Genomic DNA, 10,000 nt, shown 5'->3' with positions numbered 1-10,000 from the left:
GACTTGGACGCGGTTCGACGTCACGGGATAAATGGACCCTCCTGAACACTACATTTCCCTACGGCGGAACCGCGGGATTCAGTGCTGGGCTAATTCCTGTTCGCTCGCAGCTACTAAGGAAATCCTTGTTAGTTTCTTTTCCTCCGCTTAGTAATATGCTTAAATTCAGCGGGTAATCTCGCCTACTCTGAGGTCGTCGTGAACGTGAATTGTATGAAAATTCAATCGAATTTCATAAAAATCGCTCAAAGGCAAAAAAAACAAAGTCTAGAGGAGAGTGCGTTCGAACACAACAATATTCATATTATAACGTATATAAATGATAAATATACCGCGACACGCGCGACTCCGTATCGTCGCGAAAAATCGTTCGCGAACGCGTCTTATGCGCCTCACCAGTGGTCTCTGCTGCGTCGCGTGTCTATATTCTCTTTTTACACTCTTCTCCTTCTTCTATCACATTTTACTCGATCGCGAAAAAGACTCTCGCTAGACGATCTCGCGCTCCGGTTAACTTTAACGCCCGTCCGAGAAGAATTTTCGGGGACTGGACGACCGAAGCGGATCTCGCGCGGTCTCGCGATCGACAGTGAAGAGAAGTGCAGAAGAGGAAAAGAAGACACGACAAACACACACCATGGGGCGACCGACGCGTTCGTTTCAACGCTTTCGCACAAAGTCGGCGGCGGTTATATATTTATATCATTATATTCCGGCGGACGGGACGCGACGTTCGAAAGCCTCGCCAAAGAGGAGCTCCTGCCTCTTCCTCTCTCTTTTCTACGAGAAAAGATAAACGTATTTTACGGGGATACGGAAACGTTACCACGTGGTGTCACACACGATCGTCCGTCTCTTCTCTATAGCAGAAACCGATAAAAATACACCTCCCGAAAGAGAGTATATGGTGATTCTTTTTATATATATATATATTTCGAAATACAACTGAACGTGGCGGAAGCGCACGGTGGTGGTCCAGCGAGGACACGCGACGACGGGGAATAAGAACTATTCGACCCGTTACGAATACGCATGCTCGTCCCGCACGATTTTAACACACACCGTGTTTTTCTCCAGTCGTCAAAGCGTTCGTGCGTCGAATTCGAAAAATAAAAAAAAAAGAAAAACACCTTTTCTCTCTCTCGGGGTAAAAGAGTCGATGTGTATTGTGTATAAAGGTTCTGCGAGAAGTCTCGTTTTGACGTGTGTTCCGCCGATAACGACGATCCTCCGAAACGGGGATACAGAAACGTTACACCTCACAACACGATCTCCGTCTCTTCTCTATAGCAGAAACCGATAAAAATACACCTCCCGAAAGAGAGTATATGGTGATTCTTTTTATATATATATATTTCGAAATTCAACTGAACGTGGCGGAAGCGCACGGTGGTGGTCCAGCGAGGACACGCGACGACGGGGAATAAGAACTATTCGACCCGTTACGAATACGCATGCTCGTCCCGCACGATTTTAACACACACCGTGTTTTTCTCCAGTCGTCAAAGCGTTCGTGCGTCGAATTCGAAAAATAAAAAAAAGAAATACACCTTTTCTCTCTCTCTCGGGGTAAAAAGAGTCGATGTGTATTGTGTATAAAGGTTCTGCTGCGAGAAGTCTCGTTTTGCCGTGTGTTTCGGTAACGACGATCCTCCGAAACGTACATCTCATTCGTAAGAGAGGAAGAAAACAATCTCCCTGGGGCCAGTCGGTAATATACCGACATACGACGTGTCGTGCACATCCGTCTCACGCACGGTATACAAAATATGAATAAAACGTGTGTAGTCTCTCTCTCTCGACTTCTTAATATTTTCTTTCACCTCTGACGCATCATTTCAGGTGACGTCGGGAGCGCGGGAAAAAAAATTTTTCTAAACACACGAAACCGTTCATCTCACGAACAGCCGAAAAAGTTGTCGCTCAGATCCATATCGCAGTGGAGCGGTATCCGCGGGCGGTCGTAATTGAACGACGCACGACGCCGCGAACACTCACGCGAGTCCATACAAACGATTCCGATCGTTTTGCAACAACTAGAACGTACACTGTCCGTGAAATTCACAGAATTTTCGCGTGTCCGCGACAAACGCCGACGAGACACCCATCGTTCGCTCGTACGTAGCATCCTTCTCTTAACCCGACTCAGAGACGTTCTTTGCGCCCTTCGGTAAAAAAACGTTCGATCCGAAGAGGTGAACGACGGCGGGGATTTGACAGAGCTACGCAAGCAGTGTATGGTACGTAAACGACCCTCAGCCAGGCGTGGTCCAGGAATTGTATCCGTGGACCGCAATGTGCGTTCGAAATGTCGATGTTCATGTGTCCTGCAGTTCACACGTTGACGCGCAATTAGCTGCGTTCTTCATCGACCCACGAGCCAAGTGATCCACCGTTCAGGGTAATCGTATAAATTTTATATTTCACATATATAATTTTATTCTCACTTGTTCGACCTAATATCTCTCTTCTTTCAAAGAGAAGATAAAAGTTGATACCTGAATCTCCGACCAGCGCGCGAAGGAGATTCAGGCGTCGCCTTGGAGACGACACCGAAGCCTTTCGAGACGAAAAACGTTCAAGTAATATGTATATATTTCTCGACGTTCCGGGCGTATAGTGCATTCAAAAACCCGCGAAAGACGCAGAAGACTCGCACGCGTGGAAACGACGGGGATATATTTTGTATCCTACCCGATACTGAATCCATCGCGTGCAGTCGACCCTCGCGTTCTTCCGATCAGACGCATCTATTGTTGCGCGCATGTTTTCGCGTCGCATCGCGCGAAACGTTGCACGAATCGTACCGATCGATCGATTGAAAGCAAATAATGAAAAAAGACTTCACAGCTGGCTCTTTGCCGGTCATTCGTCCCATGTTATCTCTTGCCGCGAAATTGGCGCGCAAGAGTTGGGTGTCAGACGCGCGGCTTTAAAACGAGCTTCACGGCCGGTCCCTTCGTTACCGCTTTCGTTCTTTCTCTCGGAACGACCATGAACGAACACGACGAGCGACGCTACGGCATACACACGTCCACGGATTCGATTAAAAAAACAGACTTCACAGCTGGCTCTTTGCCGGTCATTCGTCCCATATTATCTCTTGCCGCGAAATTGGCGCGCAAGAGTTGGGTGTCAGACGCACGGCTTTAAAACGAGCTTCACGGCCGGTCCTCTCAATTCCGTGTACGGTACACGCAAGATGCGGGTTCCACTTCCAGACTACCCGGTCCCTTCTCTCTACGAGAATCGATAGTAGAAGAACGGCTCGAAAACGCGTCTCAGAGACTAGGGGAAAAGAAGCGGTATGCGAGCGAAACGAAAACGCATTATGGAAACGTCGCGAAACAATGTTCGACGGTTGCTCGGTTCCAATCGTGCGGCCGTTTCAATTTCTCGTGCGCTTCACCGTCCCTCCGTAACTCTGGCCGATCGCGTATACCGAAGAGCCGACACGCGCAAAAACCACAGGCATTGTATACTGTGTATATATATATATATATGTTACAGTCACAGCCTTCGCGCGTTTTACTCTCCGACGCGGGGTTTCCACGACGAAAGAGAGACAGTTTCGTGGCGGGTGACTCGGCCGAATCGCTACGACGGGTATTTCTATTATAGAACGAATCATCGCCACCCTTTACCAGTGCCCGACGAAGGAATCACAAGGTCATCTGGAGTTTACAATGCCAGCGACGGTAATTCCAACGAAGACCCGATAAGTCAACTCATCGTTCTATTTCTCCCCGTACAGAAAAGCGAATCGACGCTAATGCACCTCGCGCAAGCACGAACGTTCTCTTCGCGTGGATCGTCCCATCGTCCAAAGATGTAAAGACGCATTGGAGATCGTGGTCTCTGGCGGGCTCATTGCACGCCCCACTGCATATCTTTCCTCGAATCGAGAATGATTCGTCCACTAAGGCTGCGAAACTACGCGTCGAGGAAACTAGGGGAAAGAAGCGGGATGCGAGCGAAACGACAATACATTATGGAAACGTCGCGAAACAATGTTCGGCGGTTGCTCGTTTCCTCCTGCGGACGTTTCATTGCTCGGGCGCTTCACGTCCCTCCGTAACCTTCGCGTGCCCCGGAGAGCCGGCAACCGGTGAACCACAGGCGTATAAACTATAGTCTTCTATAGCAAGCCTTCGGCGGTTACTCTCCGACGCGGGGATTCCACGACGAGAGAGAATTTCGTGGCGGGTGACATCGGTCGAAACGCTACGACGGGTATTTCTATTATAGAACGAATCATCGCCACCCTTTACCAGTGCCCGACGAAGGAATCACAAGGTCATCTGGAGTTTACAATGCCAGCGACGGTAATTCCAACGAAGACCCGATAAGTCAACTCATCGTTCTATTTCTCCCCGTACAGACAAGCGAATCAACGCTATCGCACCTCACGCATGCACGAACGTTCTCTTCGCGTGAATCGTCCCATCGTCGAAAGATATAGCCGCTTGGAGATCGTGGCCCATCAAGTTCTTCCGTAACTCCTGCGCGATCGCGTACCCCGGAGAGCAGGCAACCGGTGAACCACAGGCGTATAAACTATAGTCTTCTATAGCAAGCCTTCGCGTTTACTCTACGACGCGGGGATTCCACGACGAGAGAGATTTTCGTGGCGGGTGACACGGCCGAATCGCTACGACGGGTATTTCTATTATAGAACGAATCATCGCCACCCTTTACCAGTGCCCGACGAAGGAATCACAAGGTCATCTGGAGTTTACAATGCCAGCGACGGTAATTCCAACGAAGACCCGATAAGTCAACTCATCGTTCTATTTCTCCCCGTACAGAAAAGCGAATCGGCGCTATCGCACCTCACGCAAGCAGGAATGATCTCTTCGCGTGGATCGTCCCATCGTCGAAAGATGTAAGACGTACAGAAATCGTGGTCCATCACGATTATTCGTAACTCTCCGAGTCGCGTATCTGAGAGTAGGGCAAACGGAGAACCACAGGCATAAATAATACTATATATTTCTTATATAGTTAGCCTTCGCGTTTTACTCTCCGACATGGGGATTCCACGACGAGAGAGAGTTTCGTGGCGGGTGACTCGGCCGAATCGCTACGACGGGTATTTCTATTATAGAACGAATCATCGCCACCCTTTACCAGTGCCCGACGAAGGAATCACAAGGTCATCTGGAGTTTACAATGCCAGCGACGGTAATTCCAACGAAGACCCGATAAGTCAACTCATCGTTCTATTTCTCCCCGTACAGAAAAGCGAATCGACGCTATCGCACCTCGCGCGAGCACGTAACTACTCTTCGCGTGGATCGTCCCATCGTCGAAAGATGTAAGACGCACGGAAATCGTGGCCCATCAACGTTTTTTTGTAACTCTGCCGATCGCGTATCACAGAGCCGAGACGCACATACCACAGGCGTATAATACCGTTTTCTTTCGTATGGTAAGCCTTCGCGTTTACTCTTCGGCGCGGGGTTTCCACGTCGAGAGAGACTTTCGTGGCGGGTGACATCGGTCGAAACGCTACGACGGGTATTACTATTATAGAACGAATCATCGCCACCCTTTACCAGTGCCCGACGAAGGAATCACAAGGTCATCTGGAGTTTACAATGCCAGCGACGGTAATTCCAACGAAGACCCGATAAGTCAACTCAACGTTCTATTTCTCCCCGTACAGAAAAGCGAATCGACGCTGTTGCACCTCACGCAAGCACGAACGTTCTCTTCGCGTGGATCGTCCCATCGTCGAAAGATGTAAGACGCACGGAAATCGTGGCACATCACGTGTTTTCGGAACTCTGTCGACCGCGTATCTCAGAGACGACGCGCGCGAACCACTGGCATATACTATTATATATCGCGTTTTACCCTCCGACGCGGGGATTCCACGACGAGAGAGAGTTTCGTGAGCGGGTTGACTCGGAAGAAACGCTACGACGGGTATTTCTATTGTAGAACGCATCATCGCCACCCTTTACCAGTGCCCGACGAAGGAATCACAAGGTCATCTGGAGTTTACAATGCCAGCGACGGTAATTCCAACGAAGACCCGATAAGTCAACTCAACGTTCTATTTCTCCCCGTACAGAAAAGCGAATCGACGCAATCGCACCATACGCGTGCACGTAAACAACTCTTCGCGTGGATCGTCCCATCGTCGAGAGACGTAAGTTTTCATAGTATGAATTCGCGTTTTACTCTCCGACGCGGGGATTCCACGACGAGAGAGAGTTTCGTGAGCGGGTTGACTCGGAAGAAACGCTACGACGGGTATTTCTATTATAGAACGAATCATCGCCACCCTTTACCAGTGCCCTACGAAGGAATCACAAGGTCATCTGGAGTTTACAATGCCAGCGACGGTAATTCCAACGAAGACCCGATAAGTCAACTCAACGTTCTATTGCTCCCCGTACAGAAAAGCGAATCGACGCAATCGCACCATACGCGTGCACGTAACAACTCTTCGCGTGGATCGTCCCATCGTCGAGAGACGTAAGTTTCCATACTATGAATTCGCGTTTTACTCTCCGACGCGGGGATTCCACGACGAGAGAGAGTTTCGTGAGCGGGTTGACTCGGAAGAAACGCTACGACGGGTATTTCTATTATAGAACGAATCATCGCCACCCTTTACCAGTGCCCGACGAAGGAATCACAAGGTCATCTGGAGTTTACAATGCCAGCGACGGTAATTCCAACGAAGACCCGATAAGTCAACTCAACGTTCTATTACTCCCCGTACAGAAAAGCGAATCGACGCAATCGCACCATACGCGTGCACGTAACAACTCTTCGCGTGGATCGTCCCATCGTCGAGAGACGTAAGTTTCATAGTAAGCCTTCGGCGTTTTACTCTCCGACGCGGGGATTCCACGACGAGAGAGAGAGTTTCGTGAGCGGGTTGACTCGGAAGAAACGCTACGACGGGTATTTCTATTATAGAACGCATCATCGCCACCCTTTACCAGTGCCCGACGAAGGAATCACAAGGTCATCTGGAGTTTACAATGCCAGCGACGGTAATTCCAACGAAGACCCGATAAGTCAACTCAACGTTCTATTTCTCCCCGTACAGAAAAGCGAATCGACGCAATCGCACCATACGCGTGCACGTAAACAACTCTTCGCGTGGATCGTCCCATCGTCGAGAGACGTAAGTTTTCATAGTATGAATTCGCGTTTTACTCTCCGACGCGGGGATTCCACGACGAGAGAGAGTTTCGTGAGCGGGTTGACTCGGAAGAAACGCTACGACGGGTATTTCTATTATAGAACGCATCATCGCCACCCTTTACCAGTGCCCGACGAAGGAATCACAAGGTCATCTGGAGTTTACAATGCCAGCGACGGTAATTCCAACGAAGACCCGATAAGTCAACTCAACGTTCTATTACTCCCCGTACAGAAAAGCGAATCGACGCAATCGCACCATACGCGTGCACGTAACAACTCTTCGCGTGGATCGTCCCATCGTCGAGAGACGTAAGTTTCCATACTATGAATTCGCGTTTTACTCTCCGACGCGGGGATTCCACGACGAGAGAGTGTTTCGTGAGCGGGTTGACTCGGAAGAAACGCTACGACGGGTATTTCTATTATAGAACGCATCATCGCCACCCTTTACCAGTGCCCGACGAAGGAATCACAAGGTCATCTGGAGTTTACAATGCCAGCGACGGTAATTCCAACGAAGACCCGATAAGTCAACTCAACGTTCTATTGCTCCCCGTACAGAAAAGCGAATCGACGCAATCGCACCATACGCGTGCACGTAACAACTCTTCGCGTGGATCGTCCCATCGTCGAGAGACGTAAGTTTCATAAGTAAGCCTTCGGCGTTTTACTCTCCGACGCGGGGATTCCACGACGAGAGAGTGTTTCGTGGCGGGTGACTAGGCCGAAACGCTACGACGGGTATTTCTATTATAGAACGAATCATCGCCACCCTTTACCAGTGCCCGACGAAGGAATCACAAGGTCATCTGGAGTTTACAATGCCAGCGACGGTAATTCCAACGAAGACCCGATAAGTCAGCTCATCGTTCTATTTCTCCCCGTACAGAAAAGCGAATCGACGCTATCGCACCTCGCGCGAGCACGTAACAACTCTTCGCGTGGATCGTCCCATCGTCGAGAGACGTAAGACGCACGGAAATCGTGGTTCATCGCGTCTTTTCCTACTCTCTTGAATCGCAATTTCGTATAGAGCCTACACACGCGAACCACCGGCATATACTATTTCTTCTCTCATAGTAAGCCTTCGCGCGTTTTACTCTCCGACGCGGGGATTCCACGACGAGAGAGTGTTTCGTGGCGGGTGTCTCGGCCGAATCGCTACGACGGGTATTTCTATTATAGAACGAATCATCGCCACCCTTTACCAGTGCCCGACGAAGGAATCACAAGGTCATCTGGAGTTTACAATGCCAGCGACGGTAATTCCAACGAAGACCCGATAAGTCAACTCATCGTTCTATTTCTCCCCGTACAGAAAAGCGAATCGACGCTATCGCACCTCGCGCGAGCACGAAACAACTCTTCGCGTGGATCGTCCCATCGTCGAAAGATGTAAGACGCACGGAAATCGTGGTTCGGCGGGCTCTATGCGCCTTGTTCAAAGTAAAAAAAAAAAATTTCGACGGACGGGAGAAGTGTATTTCTCCGCGCGTAAGCCGTTCGAAATTTCCGACGGACGGGAGATGAACTCTCCGCGCGTAAGCCGTCTAGTCATACAGCAGAGCAGGTATCGAGATACCTCTCTGTGCATGATCGTTCAAGTATTTTTCACGAGGAAGCGTTGTTGCACGTTTATCGCTCCTTCCTCCTCTGTATATATAATATTATTTCTCTTGTGTATCGAGTGTGTGCAGAAATTGAACTCGTACACTTATATATATATATGTATGTATCTTTCGCTCCTTTTTATATTATCTTTCGCTCCACTCTTTATATTTCTCATGTTTCCTTCTTTCGGTCAGTTCTTGTAGTGTATTTTGCTCGTTAATGATCCTTCCGCAGGTTCACCTACGGAAACCTTGTTACGACTTTTACTTCCTCTAAATGATCAAGTTTGGTCATCTTCCCGGCAACATCGGCAATGCAACAACATTGCCGCGCACCAGTCCGAAGACCTCACTAAATCATTCAATCGGTAGTAGCGACGGGCGGTATGTACAAAGGGCAGGGACGTAATCAACGCGAGCTTATGACTCGCGCTTACTGGGAATTCCTCGTTCATGGGGAAAAATTGCAAGCCCCAATCCCTAGCACGAAGGAGGTTCAGCGGGTTACCCGGGCCTTTCGGCCAGGGAAAACACGCTGATTCCTTCAGTGTAGCGCGCGTGCGGCCCAGAACATCTAAGGGCATCACAGACCTGTTATTGCTCAATCTCGTGCGGCTAGAAGCCGCCTGTCCCTCTAAGAAGATTTGTTTGTACGTTGGTAGTAAAAACCCACCGACAGAAGCCGGGGGCCTTCGAGATACCATAAGTTACGTCTATTTAGCAGGCTAGAGTCTCGTTCGTTATCGGAATTAACCAGACAAATCGCTCCACCAACTAAGAACGGCCATGCACCACCACCCACCGAATCAAGAAAGAGCTATCAATCTGTCAATCCTTCCGGTGTCCGGGCCTGGTGAGGTTTCCCGTGTTGAGTCAAATTAAGCCGCAGGCTCCACTCCTGGTGGTGCCCTTCCGTCAATTCCTTTAAGTTTCAGCTTTGCAACCATACTTCCCCCGGAACCCAAAAGCTTTGGTTTCCCGGAAGCTGCCCGCCGAGTCATCGGAGGAACTTCGGCGGATCGCTAGCTGGCATCGTTTATGGTTAGAACTAGGGCGGTATCTGATCGCCTTCGAACCTCTAACTTTCGTTCTTGATTAATGAAAACATTTTTGGCAAATGCTTTCGCTTCTGTCCGTCTTGCGACGATCCAAGAATTTCACCTCTAACGTCGCAATACGAATGCCCCCATCTGTCCCTATTAATCATTACCTCGGGGTTCCGA

The 10,000-nt window shown here is 49.5% G+C and overlaps 2 non-coding genes across 2 annotated transcripts in view; both read right to left on the bottom strand.

Moving 5' to 3' along the window:
* LOC143176593 (large subunit ribosomal RNA) overlaps nt 1-196 on the bottom strand; it is a 4,007-nt gene extending 3,811 nt beyond the window's left edge. Inside the window, exon 1 of the ribosomal RNA XR_013001122.1 lies at nt 1-196. This exon is cut by the window's left edge and continues 3,811 nt beyond it. This is a non-coding gene — a ribosomal RNA (large subunit ribosomal RNA).
* Nucleotides 197-2,249: 2,053 nt separating this feature from the next.
* On the bottom strand, nt 2,250-2,404 carry LOC143176592 (5.8S ribosomal RNA). The gene has a single exon (XR_013001121.1). It is a non-coding gene; the product is annotated as a 5.8S ribosomal RNA (ribosomal RNA).
* Between the last annotated feature and the right edge of the window lie 7,596 nt (nt 2,405-10,000).

The sequence above is a fragment of the Nomia melanderi genome, unplaced genomic scaffold, assembly GCF_051020985.1.
Source record: "Nomia melanderi isolate GNS246 unplaced genomic scaffold, iyNomMela1 scaffold0651, whole genome shotgun sequence".
NCBI lineage: Eukaryota > Metazoa > Arthropoda > Insecta > Hymenoptera > Halictidae > Nomia > Nomia melanderi.
Note: the sequence above shows the minus strand (reverse complement) of the source record. Positions and strands in the feature narration are given on the sequence as shown.